The 13,858-nt window shown below is 32.0% G+C and overlaps 1 pseudogene; it reads left to right on the top strand.

Annotated features, from left to right (window-relative positions):
- Positions 1-13,858, top strand: part of LOC105061532 (U-box domain-containing protein 44-like) — a 43,308-nt pseudogene that overhangs the window by 27,278 nt on the left and 2,172 nt on the right.

Below are 13,858 nucleotides of genomic sequence, written 5' to 3'. Positions count from 1 at the left end.
TGAACTAAAGTTTTTCTCCTCATTCATTTAGCTTTTGACAAACATCTTTCATAAGTAATTAGTTAAGCTTAAAATTTTTAAAACCCAATTCACTCCCCCTCTTGGGTTGCATAGCTGGGCAACACTTTTCGTCAAGAGTTTATAGATATGTATTTTTTCGAGTCTCAGATTTGAAAAAAAAAAAGTGAATTCACAAGACTGACTCAAGAAAACATGATGGTGGCCTAGTATGAGACCAAATTTTCAGAGTAGTTTTGCTTTGCTCCAGAACTTATGGCTACTGATGGCATCAAGGCCTAGAGATTTGAGAAAGGACTAAGGCTCCATATTCGTGATGGAGTGAGATGATGCAGTTGGTTTCCTATCAGGAGGTAGGTGATATAGCCAAAATAGTGGAGCAGGAGGTTGATAACATGTAGTAGGAAAGGGAGAGGCAATAGAAAAAAGATCCAGATCTAGTGATTTCTTCAGTAATTAGTCAAAGCAGTAAGAAACTCATCAAAAGGATAACAAGGACCAACCCAAGAAGGAACCTTGATGTGGCAGATGTAGATGGTTCCACTTGGAGTAGGACTTGTTAGGAAATGTATCCTAAAGCCAATTATCTATTTATAGATGATTGAGCTCTTTATAATTTGTATATAAATTATTAATAAATAAAAATTATTTCTAGTAAATTTATCATAAAAGTGCATCTTTCTTTGAACTCTTATGTTATAATGAAGTCTTTAGAACTATATATAATATAATCGTTAAAAAAAAATTTATCGAATAGTTTTTAAACATATTTGCGACCGAATAATATGTTATTAATAAGGATAATAATATTTATCGAGTATAGATTATTGTGTACCATATGGGTTGGTTACCATCTTAACCAAGAAGTGTGGAGACACTAATATGGTATATAGGTGAGATGTAGGAGTACATCGTCACCAAATAATGACTCATCTGTGAAGTGCTCTACTGTCAAGAGCAACTCGCGAAGGATATAGGCATAAGTGTCCTCCAATCTGAGATCACCATAGTGACTTATAAGTAACTCATTATGCTTTGGTGCTGAACTACATATATTTCTAATATAATGATGGAAGGCTACTTGGTATAGTCAAGTACTTGTGAAGTTGATATGTGAGTCAAGATGGGATTAACCCTTCAGATTACAGGAGTTAATGCATCACTGTATCTCAATCCAGTAAAATTTGATGGGATAATCTATGTGATCTATCATAGGATTTAAAAAAATTTGAAATACAATGTGGATGACTCATCCAGGGTTGACAATGAAACTCTAGGTCGTCTTGAGCATTAAGGTCAAAAGGATGAATTATGCAGTAACCATATACTGAGATTCTTGAATGTTACTTTATAATTATTTGATCTATCCGAATATTGGGTATTATTGCTAGATGGTCACTTCGATTAGTATAGAAAAGCATTCCTATACTATCGACTTAGTGTTCAAACCTATAGAGTCATGCATGAAGTCAAAAAATGTTGGAAAGAATTGACCCAATATCTGTGCATTCAATTTGAAAGTATGAGACTTGAATGAATATATAAATTTACTTAATTGAGAATTAAGTTATGGGTATATGAAATTACATACTGACTATGTGCAGCTAGCACTGTACATGAGGCATAGATTTGATTCCAGAGATGAATTTGATCAAATCAATAATTCAAAAAATTATGAGAGATTGGATTCAAGTCCTAATCACTTTAAATCAAATCTAATTTAGTTAGACTTGATTTTATTGAGACTAAATTGGATTAATTATCCAATTAGACTTGGACCTAAATCCTAATTAGATTAGGATTAGCAGTCTTTTTGAATTTGGATCGAATTGAATTGAATTCGAATTGAATCTAAATTTGAACCAAATCAGATTTGATACACTAAGCCATATTTTTTTTATATTCTCTCATCTAGTAGCTGACCAAGATGGAGGAGTCTCCTTGGGCATGTGGCATAAGGAGAGAGGCGCAAGTTGGCGCCTCTCCTACTTCTTTTAGAAATTCTCATTGTTTAGGGAGTTTGAATTTGATTCAAACTTAGAGAGTCGTATTCCTAACCCACGAAGGTATTTAATTCGATCAAGGATCTCTTGTCTATTTAAGAAGAGGTTTGGAGAAGAGAGAAAGCAATCAAATAATTGATTAAGGCCGGTCCTCCCCTTGGGCATCCCCCTTCTAGGCATCTTCTCTCTTGGGTGTCCTCCCTCTCCCTTCATGGTGTGGCATGTGGGCTCCTTTCTAGCTTGAAGATCTGATCTCAAGCCTCTCCTCTCCTTCCCTCCTGAAGAGTTCTTCATCCCTTTCTTCTCTGTTGTTTGGCATGTGAGCAAAGTAAAGGTCTAGATATCCAATCTCGTGAAGCAACAATCTTCAGGAATCATCAATCTCAATCAATTTTTCCTGTGCATCGGGTAACTTTCATAAGAGTTATGAAAATTTTAAATTATAATCTATTCTTCTCTCCTGGCATTCGATTTGATTGGATAAATTTTTTCTTCAGGACTGTTGATAGTTTTTTGAAAAATATTTTGATTGTGGTCAGTAGGACTGCAAGGTTTCAGATTGCCCCCACTATCAGCACTTTAGATATTAGCAGCTCTCCTAGAATGCACTGAGACACCACCTACTCAAACTTTTTCAGATGCACCGGCTTCTTATTAGAGCCAACCTTTAGGGTAAGAAAGACAACAAAGGTAAAAGACCTAGGCCTGTGTCTATGCTTTGACTCAGCAGGATGTAGCGGCATTAAATATTGTAATAACAGGTGTTCCAAAAATTTTTAAAAATTTAAGACTACATAATCTTATATGTTGAAAGTTATGATTGATAATGATAGTATAACTTCAATTTATGAAAGTATTACCAAAGTAGCATCTGCATATGCATGTGTTTTGTTTGATCCTAGGGCTATCCATTTTTTTATTTCATCTGGGTTTGCTAGAAAGGCTGGCACTATGCTTGTGCCCTTGAATAATGAGTCATGTGTCAGTATCCTGAATGAAAGTATCATAATGGTTGGCATGGGTTGCCCATCTTGCACTTTGAGTATCAGAGATCATAATCTTATATCTGATTTGATGGTTCTAAAGATAAAAGACTTTGATTTCATCTTAGGAGTGGACAAGTTTGCTTCATATCATGCTACGGTGGACTACTTTAGGAAGATAGTGACTTTCTAAATTTCAGGACAGATACTGTTTAGCTTTTTTAGAATGAAATAAATGTCCCCATTAGAGTTATATCATCCATGCAAGCTTATAGAATATTGAGAAAAGATTGTATGGGGTACTTGGCAAGTGTCTTAGATACTCAGTAGAATGAATTGAAGTTGAAAAGTATTCTAATAGTGAGGGAGTTTTCTAATATATTTTTAGAGGATCTATTGGATTGCCTCCAGATAGAGAGATAGAGTTCTTTATTGACCTGTATCATGTGCCAAATCTATCTCTAAAGCTCCCTATAGAATGGCTCTAGCTAAATTGAAGAGCTTAAGGAGCACCTCTAGGAACTACTTAATAAGGGCTTCATTAGGCCTAGTATCTCTCTATGGATGCTTCAGTGCTTTTTGTCAAGAAGAAGAATGGGAGTCTGAGGTTGTGCATTGACTATAGAGAGTTGAATAAGTTAGTAATATGGAATAAATATCCTCTACCAAGATTGATGATCTTTTTGATTAGTTTTAAGGTGCCCAAGTTTTTTTTTAAAATTGATTTGTGGTCTAGATATCATCAATTAAAAATCAAGACTGATGATATACCCAAAATAGCCTTCCAAGATAGATGTCGATACTATGAATTTTTAGTTATACCTTTTGGGTTAACAAATGCTTTAGTAACCTTTATGGATATGATAAATAGGGTATTCAGTTCTTACTTAGATCAATATGTGATTGTATTCATAGATGATATTTTAATGTATTCCAAGAGTCAGAAGGAATATGAAAGACATTTGAGGATAGTATCGTAAATACTAAGGGAACAGAGAATGTATGCAAAGTTGAAGAAGTGCCAGTTCTGATGTGAAACTATTTCTTTCCTCAGGCACATAATTTCTAAAGAAGGAATATCTATAGACCCAACAAAGACAGATAATTGTAGATTGGAGTTGACCAACTAACACGACAGAGGTATATAGCTTCTTTTGACTAGCTAGATATTATAGAAAATTTATGAAAGGATTCTCTTGCATAGCAATACCTTGGACCTATCTAACCCATAGGAGAACCAAATTTGATTGGATAAAGGAATGTGAGAGGAGCTTCCAGAAATCGAAGAGGTGTTTGGTGTCCTATCCTTACCCTACCATGTCCGAAAGTGGAGGTTTTACTATCTATAGTGATGCATCTAGAAAAGTGTTAGGATGTGTTATTATGCAAAATAAGAATGTGATAGCATATGCCTCCAAACAGCTTAAACTATATGAGTAGAATTATCCTACCCCGATTTGGAGCTGGCTATAGTAGTTTTGGCCCCGAAGATTTGGAGATACTATTTATATAGAGTACCAAGTAAAATTTTTATAGATCATAAAAGTCTCAATTATATATTTATTAAAAGAAGCTAAATTTGAGATAAAGAAGATGGTTAAAGTTAATCAAGGATTATGATCTAACTATTAATTACCATCTTGGAAAAGTGAATATGTTGGCAGATGTTTCAAACAGGAAGTCCATGGGTAGTGTAGCAGCTACAATCACTTCATAGATATACATTCTTCAAGATCTAGAAAGGCTAGATATTGAGGTATGACTGCATAAATCCTAAGCCTTACTACTCTTGGTGTGAAACCTACCTTGATTGATAAAATCAAATCATCCCAAGGAGATGATCTGGAGTTACAAATGATCAGAAATGAGGTACAATATGGTATGGCACTTGAGTTTAGAATTTATGAACATGGATCCTTGAGGTTTGGTAATAGATTATATGTTCCAAATAATGTAGAGTTGAAGAGAAAAATTATATTGGAGGCTCACAACTCTACCTACATCGTACATCTTGGGAGTACGAAAATATATAGCAATTTTAGAGAAAATTTTGATAGAGTGGTATGAAAGGAAAAGTTGCTTAGTATATGACTCAGTGTTGACCTGTCAATAGGTAAAAGCTAAGCATCAGAGACTAGCAGAACCATTGCAATCCCTTGCTATTTCAATATGAAAATGAGAGCATATAACAATGGATTTTATTTTAGGGCTACCAAAGACTCTTTGAGAACATGACACTATCTGGATAATTATGGACTAACCAAGTCAGCATATTTTTTATCCATCAAAGTCAGTTCTCTTTGAAAAGGATAGCCAAGTTATATATAAATAAAATTGTAAGACTTTATGATACCTCAGTATCTATTGTATCTGATGGGGACATGAGATGTCTCTTAGGTTGTATTTGGTGCATCGCCAGGCAATCTTGAAAGATAATTTGGTTTGTCTTAAGATAGATTACCACCATTAAATTCTCAGTAATGTTGATTACTCTATTTGATATATATAGATAATGTTACAGTAAAATAATTAAAAATCTTGATTGACATGTTTGGTTTGACAATCAGATTATTGGTAATATGAAATTAAATTTTTAAAATATTTTTTAATCTTATAATAATAATAAAATATAATATAATATTATTATATATAATGATATTTATATAATTATTATAATATGATATAATTTATTTTAATATAATATATTATAATATTATATTATGATATTATAATAAACTATTATAATATATTATATTATATTATATTATTTTAATAATATAATAATATAATAATATAATATATTATATTATATTATTATATATAATAATATTATATTATATATTATGTTATATTAATAAAAGATATTATTATAATATATTTTAATAATAATATATTAATATATTACAATATATTATAATATCAAAGTAAAATAATATAATTAATATATTATTATATAGAATAATATTTATATAATATATATTATAATATATTAATATAATACATAATATTATATGATAATATAATAATAAATTATTATAATAGACTATATTATTATATATAATATTATTGTATTATATACTATAATATTATATAATATAATAATATATACTATATAATATAATTATATACTATATTATATAATTATATTATATTTAATACAATATTATAATATATATTATAAGATATTAATATAATATAATATATTATTATAATATATTATAATAATAATATAATAATATGTAGTCCTATATAATTAATGATATTTATCAAATTCATATAATATAATATATTATATTATTTTAATAATATAATAATATATTATATTATACTATATTATTATATATAATAATATTATATTATATATTATGGTATATTAATAAAATATATTATTATAATATATTATAATATTCATATATTAATATATTACAATATATTATAATTTAATAATATAACAATATAATTAATATATTATTATATAGAATAATATTTATATAATATATATTATAATATATTATTATAATATATAATATTATATGATAAATATACTAAATTATTATAATATAATATACTATATTATTATATATAATAATATTATATTTTATACTATATTATATTAATATAATATATTAATATAATATATATTATTATATTATATAATAATATTATAATATAATATAGTAATATAATATTATATAATATAATTTATTATTATATAATATATATTATCATATATTATATTATTATAATATAATATAGTTATTATAAAAATATAATAATATAATAATAGTATATTATATTATAATATATTATATCATATTATTATATATAATGAGGGGAGGGTGAGAGCCGTTGGGGGAGGGGGTGGAGGGATGGATTTTATGTGATTTTTTTTGAGAAATAATTTTATCCAATTTTTTTTTGTAATATTACCAAATAAATGGCCGTAATCTAGATAGTCATCTCTCCCTAAGACAATCTAAATTACCTCTTGAGAGATAATCTAGATTGTCAAAGCAATCTTAATTACCATCCAAAATGCATACCAAACACAGTAATTTGATGGGCCCACTTTAAATTGCCAGCAATCTGGATAGATTGCCAGCTACCAAATGCAACCTTAGTTTTGAATGAGTTTTCATCAAGCCACGAAGACTTAGTTGGAGTTCAATATAACCTTTTACCCTTAGACAGATGGTCAATTAGAGAATAATTCAAACCCTAAAAGATATGTTGAGGGTATGTGTATTAGATTTGAAGGGATCTTAAGATGAACATTAATCATTAGTAGAGTTTGTATATAATAATAGCTATCAGGTTAGTATTTACATGGCTCCCTTTGAATATTTATATGGAAAAAGGCGTAGGAGGTTATTGGGACTACGTATTGTTCGACAAAGAGTAGATAAGATTCAGCTCATCCGGAAGCAGCTCCATTTAGTTCAAAATTGATAGAAAAACCATATTAACAATAGAAGAAGAGAATTAGAATTCTAAATGGGAGATTATGTTTTTTTCAAGATATCTCCTACTAAAGGCATGATGAGATTTGGGGTTCAAGGTAAGCTAATCCTTAGACATATGGGTCCCTTTTGGATATTGGAGAAAATTGGAGTGGTCGCTTACCATCTTACTTTATTTCCCTCTCCTACTAGAGTTTATAATATTTTTTATATATCTATGTTAAGAAAATATGTACCTAATCCTAGTCATATGATAGAGTTGGGACTGCTTTAGCTCAGAGAAGATTTATCTTATAAGGAGTGATCGATAAGAGCAACCATATGAACATGAAGCAACTTAAGAACTTGAGAAGAAAATGCGAGCCAAGTACTCTCGGCAATTTTCTTTACTCCGATACATATGTCAAACTCAAGGAAGATTTTTTTTATGGGAGGATGTGAAGCCCAACCCAGTTGGGCCTATTTTGGGTTGAAGTTCGCAAGCCTTGCCGACCTTAGTTTAAAATTCAAAAAAAAAATTAGATCATAATAGGAGAAATTGTGATCCCCTACGTCGGTCATTCATTGTGGGAGATTAGGCCACCTAAGGGTGGTCGGTGTGAGCTTTATGCGTCAAAGAAATAGTTGGTGGCTATTGGAGGATGTTGCAATCAATGAACTGCTAACGTTAAGCTGGTTTTATCCCTTCTAAATCTTTTTCTATTGAAACCCTACTTTTTTTTCAATTGATCCACCATTGAAGCCCCTACCACCTCCCACTCCCTCTTTCCTCACCTCTTACAGATGCCGAGCTGCTATAGCCAAACACTGCCACCCCCTAAATCCCATTTTTCCTTCTTAAAAGTCATTGATTTTTCGATTTTTCTTCCCTTACTCCATAATTGATTGGCCTCTTCTCCATCGGAATCAAGCACCACCTGCCGTGACCCACTACCACCATCTCTAATGAGGCTTCCTCCTTCACTTGTCTTCTTTTTGGCCTTGGATGCCACCACAAGGTGGCAAGGGGCAATGCCCCTTTCCTTCTCTTGGATGCTGCCACCAAGGTGGCAAGGGGCAACGCCCCTTTCCTCTTGTCTCAGCTTCTCTGTATGACCAATCTGTCGGACACCTCAGCCACGTCACCACTGTCCGGCCACCCCAGTGATGCCACGATTGCCCAACCACCCCGATCGTGGCCTTTCCTCTCGATTCCTTTATGCCATGAGGAGAACCCCTACTATGGCTTGGGAAGAAGAAGAAAGAGAGAGAGAAAGAAAGAAAGAAAGAGAGATAAGAAAAAAATATAATTTGGTTAGGTCTATATTGATCTCCTGATGATCGATTCAGAGCATCTAGATCGGGCTTGTAATCAGGCCCAGATCGAAGACAAATTGAAAGTCTCTCTCTTCACCCTAATTTTTCTCAAATTGAAGTCTAATAAAATTATAAATTGCTTGTACTAAAGGCTTCAACATTGGAAGAGCATCAGATCTAGAGATTGGAATGTGAATTGAAGATCATAATATTTGGTCCAGATCGATAGTAAGTTCCATTTCTCTTTGGGATTTTTATTAATGCATTAATGTATTTTCAAATTAAGATTTGTATAAAAAAATTATTAATATATTTAGAAATTAGAAAGTTTGAAAAAATATGTAGCTTAAAAAGTAAATAAAAAATGATGGATCAAGTACAGTGTCACCTTAATTTCATGGTCGCAAAATTTTGAATAAAATGATCTCTATGCTATACTGTTGCATGGTATTATATGTGCATAAGTTTTTAATGGAAATCATTTTCTAGTTTACAAACTATGAAAAAATTTAGTTGATATTGATATAAGAATATTATGTTTATTGATGAGAAATTAATTTTAAAAAAAATCATGAGAAAAACTCTCTAGTTGATTATAATTTGGCCCTAGCTAATAGGATTGATCATTGGGCATACATTAAAAACTAATTTCTTTTGAGCTTAATTAGTTGGGGCTGATCGCTAACAGAACTAGTTCTTTCGAAGTTGGCCAATCAGGGATGATAGCTGCATACACTAATACATCACATGTTTGTTTTAGAACTAGTCTCTTTGCTATATCACATGATCAATTGTAGCCGTGTGAATTAGAGCCAGTTCCTTTTGGGTCTAGCCAATTGCAACTGATTACTGGTATATATTGATGAATCACATATTTTGATTTAGAGCTAGTCTCTTTCAAATCTTGTCATAGGAATATTGATCATGGTCATAATTACCAAAGATTAAGAGAGAATTTTGTATATTATACTATAGTGCATAGCAAATTTTGAAAAAAAAATTATGTTGATATATATATATCTTACTATTATTTAAGCTATTATATTTGAAATTTTTATATTATGTTTGATCTCTCAAAGATATTAATAACTTACTAAGCCCAAAAACTCACTCTTTTTTTCTATTTTTTTAGATTCAGAAGGGCAAATGGAGCTTGGGATCAAGCAATGAGGAGCATAGAACTTTAGATGACATTTGTTTAGTTTTATTTTTTTTGAATAAATGTTGACTAAGATTTTATATCCATTATCCTTATTAGTTATTGGGGAACTATTTTTATTAAATAAATATATTAGAGATTTGCTTTTATTATCACTACCTGAGATTGATATGAATATGTACGAATATAAAGGCATGCTTTATATATTCTATGGGGTTAAACCCTAGGGATGTGCGGCCTTTTGTCGTGTGCTGGCTTGGGCCATGGGGTTAGGGGCATGACATATTGAGTCTCTCTCACTTGGTCATGACTCGCAGACATTGGTCTCTCAAGACATTGTCCATAATTGACTACATCTCATCAGCAACACATGCAGGTCTTGCAATTGAGCCTAAGGTCCTTGAGATCCTTGTTGGACTTATAAGTTCTTCCACAACTATTCTAAACATAGTCACTATTGAATTCTAAACAAAAATGGCTGAATGTATTATATTGTTCTTCTCATTCAAATAGTTTATAGACCTATATATATAAATATGTTCAATGATAACAAAGGAATAATTTTGGAAATAAATATTTGGTTTCCTAATAAAAAAATCTATCCTATAAATTAGCAAGGTAAATGGTTTGGTTTGACCTCATGAATGATGGTTGTGCATTGAGTGTGATTTGCTTCCAATGGCTTGATATTGATCAAGGATTTGTTACTTGATTTTTCTTGATCTATTTCTTGATTTTGGTTATTAAGATTTGGGATCTTTACACCCCCCCCCTCAAGGTTGGCAGTGAGAGAGAATGAACACCAAGCTTGTAACAAAAAGTGGTAAAAGAATCTTTGGGTAATACTTTGGTGAACACATCGGCGATTTGTTTAGTAGTATGCATATAGCTAAGTTGGAGATCACTTGTAGTAACTTTTTCTCGTATATAATGATAAGTAATGGTGATGTATTTGGTGCGAGTATGAAACACCAGATTATGAGACAAGTGAATGGCACTTTTGTTGTCACAAAGAAGAAGAGGACGACATTCAAGTTGGAGATCGAGGTCATGGAATAAATATTGAAGCCATGTAAGTTCGGTAGCAGTGGTTGCTAATAATCGATATTCAACTTTAGTACTTGAACAAGATACAGTGCATTATTTCTTGGAGGCCCAGGACACGCAGTTTGATCCAAGAAAGATGCAATAGCCGGTGGTGCTCCTCTTAGTAGTGGGACGACCTGTCTAATCTGTATCACAAAAAGCATTAAGAGTGAGAGAGCTTTGAGCTAAATAACAAAGATCGTGTGTCCAGGTTACTTTTGTGTAGCACAAAATGCATTTGATAGCATGAAGATTTTTATGGGTTGGATTTTGAAAATGTTGGCACATGAAATTGATAGCATGGATAAGGTCAAGTTGAGTGAAGGTAAGGTATTGGATAGAGCCGCATAATCAATGAAATTTAGTAGGGTCAACTGGGTCATGATTGTCTGGAAGTGGGTTATGTTTTTGGGTGATAGAAGTGTTGATTTTTGAGGCTTCAAGCATGTTGGCTTTGGCTAGGAGGTCACAAGCATATTTAGTTTGGGAAAGGATGAGACCACCAGAAAAATATTTGACTTTAAGGCCAAGAAAATAATGTAGTGTGCCTAAGTCTTTGAGAGAAAACTCTTTGCTAAGTCATTGGATAAGGAGAGAGATAAAGGATGAATGGCTGCCAGTGATAATAATATCATCTACATAAACAAGCAAAAGAGTAAAGTTAGTACCATGATGATAAATGAAGAGTGATGAATTTGCTTTACTACATGTAAATCCAATAGAAATAAGACAAGTGGATAATTTAGAAAACCAAGTATGAGGTGCTTGTTTAAAACCACAAAGGGATTTGTGGAGAAGGCAAACATCATCTAAAAATTGTGGATGCACAAAATCGGAAGGCTGTTCCATAAAAACATGTTCATTGAGTGTACCATGCCAGAATGCATTCTTGACATCTAATTATTTGAGAGGCCACTGAAAATGTACAGCAAGAGAGAAAATGACTCGAATGATTGGTGCCTTGACACTGGGGCTAAATGTTTTACCAAAGTTATGATCAGGAATTTGTGTGTATCCTTTGATGACTAAGCAAGCTTTAAACCTATCTATGCTGCCATCTTCTTTAAATTTGGTTCAAAAGATCCACTTAGATCCTACAACGTTAGCATTAGGTGGGCATGGAATAAGAGTCTAAGTGTGGTTACAATGTAGGGAATCAATTTCATCTTGCATGGCTGCCTTCCAATTCATGTATTTGAGAGCAGTTTTGAGGTTTTGGGCTCTTGAAGAGAGATAACAAGAGCATTATGGAATTGTGAGGGTTTTTGAATATGTGGGCAAATATAGTCTTGGAGGTAGGATGGAGGATGCTTAATTTCCTGAATAGGTCGAGTAGTGGGAGGAGATATGGAAGGGTTAACATGGTCATTAGATAAGGAAAATGTAGTATTAGTTGAGGATGGATCAAGTATTGATGGAGAGGAAGGAGATGATGGAATAAAAGCAAGTTCAGAATTGGAAGGAATGAGATTGAGATTGTTGGAAGATGATGAAGGAGAAACTGAATCGGGTTCAAGCAAATCTAGTGAATCTAAGTACAATGGATTATGAGGGATATTTGCGAAATCTTCACATGTTGCGGTATTCATCATATTTTTTGAAAACTATTCATCTAAATTAGGAAAAGTGGAGATAGAAGAATCATGAGAGGGTGTAGATATAGAATTATTTTAAGATAAGTAAGAAAAATAATTTTCATTAAATACCACATGACGTGAAATATATACATGGTGAGTGTGTGAATCTAGACAGCGATACCTTTTGTGGAGAGGACTATATCCTAAGAAGACACTGGGAATGCTTTTCTTAGAAAATTTATGTAAATCAAAAATTTTTAAATAAGGAAAGCATTGAGAGCCAAATATTCGTAATCCAGAGTAATCAGGATTCTTACTATAAAGTTTAAAGTATGAAGTTTTCTTACCGATAGAGGAGAGAGGCAGTTGATTGATAAGATAAACAACAGTTAAGAATGCATCAATCCAAAATTTTAAAGAAACATTAGCATGGAAAAGTAATGTCAATCCTATTTCGACAATGTGTCTATGTTTTCGCTCAGCAAGCCCATTTTGCTCCGATGTATGAGGACAAGAGAGTTGTTGGAAAATATCACTCTGAGCTAGATGATTTGTAAATTCATTTGAAGTGACTTCACCACTATCGTCACTTTGAAAAATTTTAATCTTCCTTCCAAAGTGATTCTCAACAAAGGCTTGAAATTTAAGAAAACACATATAAAAATTAGATTTATTTTTTGAAGGATATAACCATGTATAGCGAGTAATCAATGAAAATCACATAGTATTGAAATTTTTGAGAAGAAAGTGTGGGAGCAGGCCTCCATAAATTGCTATAAATTTTTTCAGAAGAAAAATTTGAAACTGAATCAGATTTATTGAAGGAAAGTTTCCAACATTTTTCAAGTTGGCCACTAGTACATAAAGTATTTTTTGTTAACCAATTTGAAACATTGATAACTTTCTTATTTTCTAAAGTTTGCAAGAATTTTAAATTTGGATGTCCTAAGCGAGAATGTCATATTTCTGGAGATGCTTCTTTGACCGAGGCAAGAGCTTCAAATTGTCCTTCCTTGAGTGCATATAAGTTCTCTTGTTTATGCCCTTTGGCCAGCACCTGTTGTTTCTGATCTTTTATAACAAAACCATCAGAATTATAAATTCAAAAGTACAAGAGTTATCATTAATAAGCTAACTCATGGATAACAATTTTTTTTGAGTTTGGGCATTATCAATATGTTATTTAAGTGAAGTTTACCTCGTGAGGTTTTGAGCAATGCTTTACCTATGTGGGTGATGGGTAAAGCTTGCCCATTCCCAACAAAAACTATGTCTG

This window comes from Elaeis guineensis, chromosome 4 (assembly GCF_000442705.2).
Source record: "Elaeis guineensis isolate ETL-2024a chromosome 4, EG11, whole genome shotgun sequence".
NCBI lineage: Eukaryota > Viridiplantae > Streptophyta > Magnoliopsida > Arecales > Arecaceae > Elaeis > Elaeis guineensis.
This window is presented reverse-complemented; position numbering and strand designations above follow the sequence as displayed.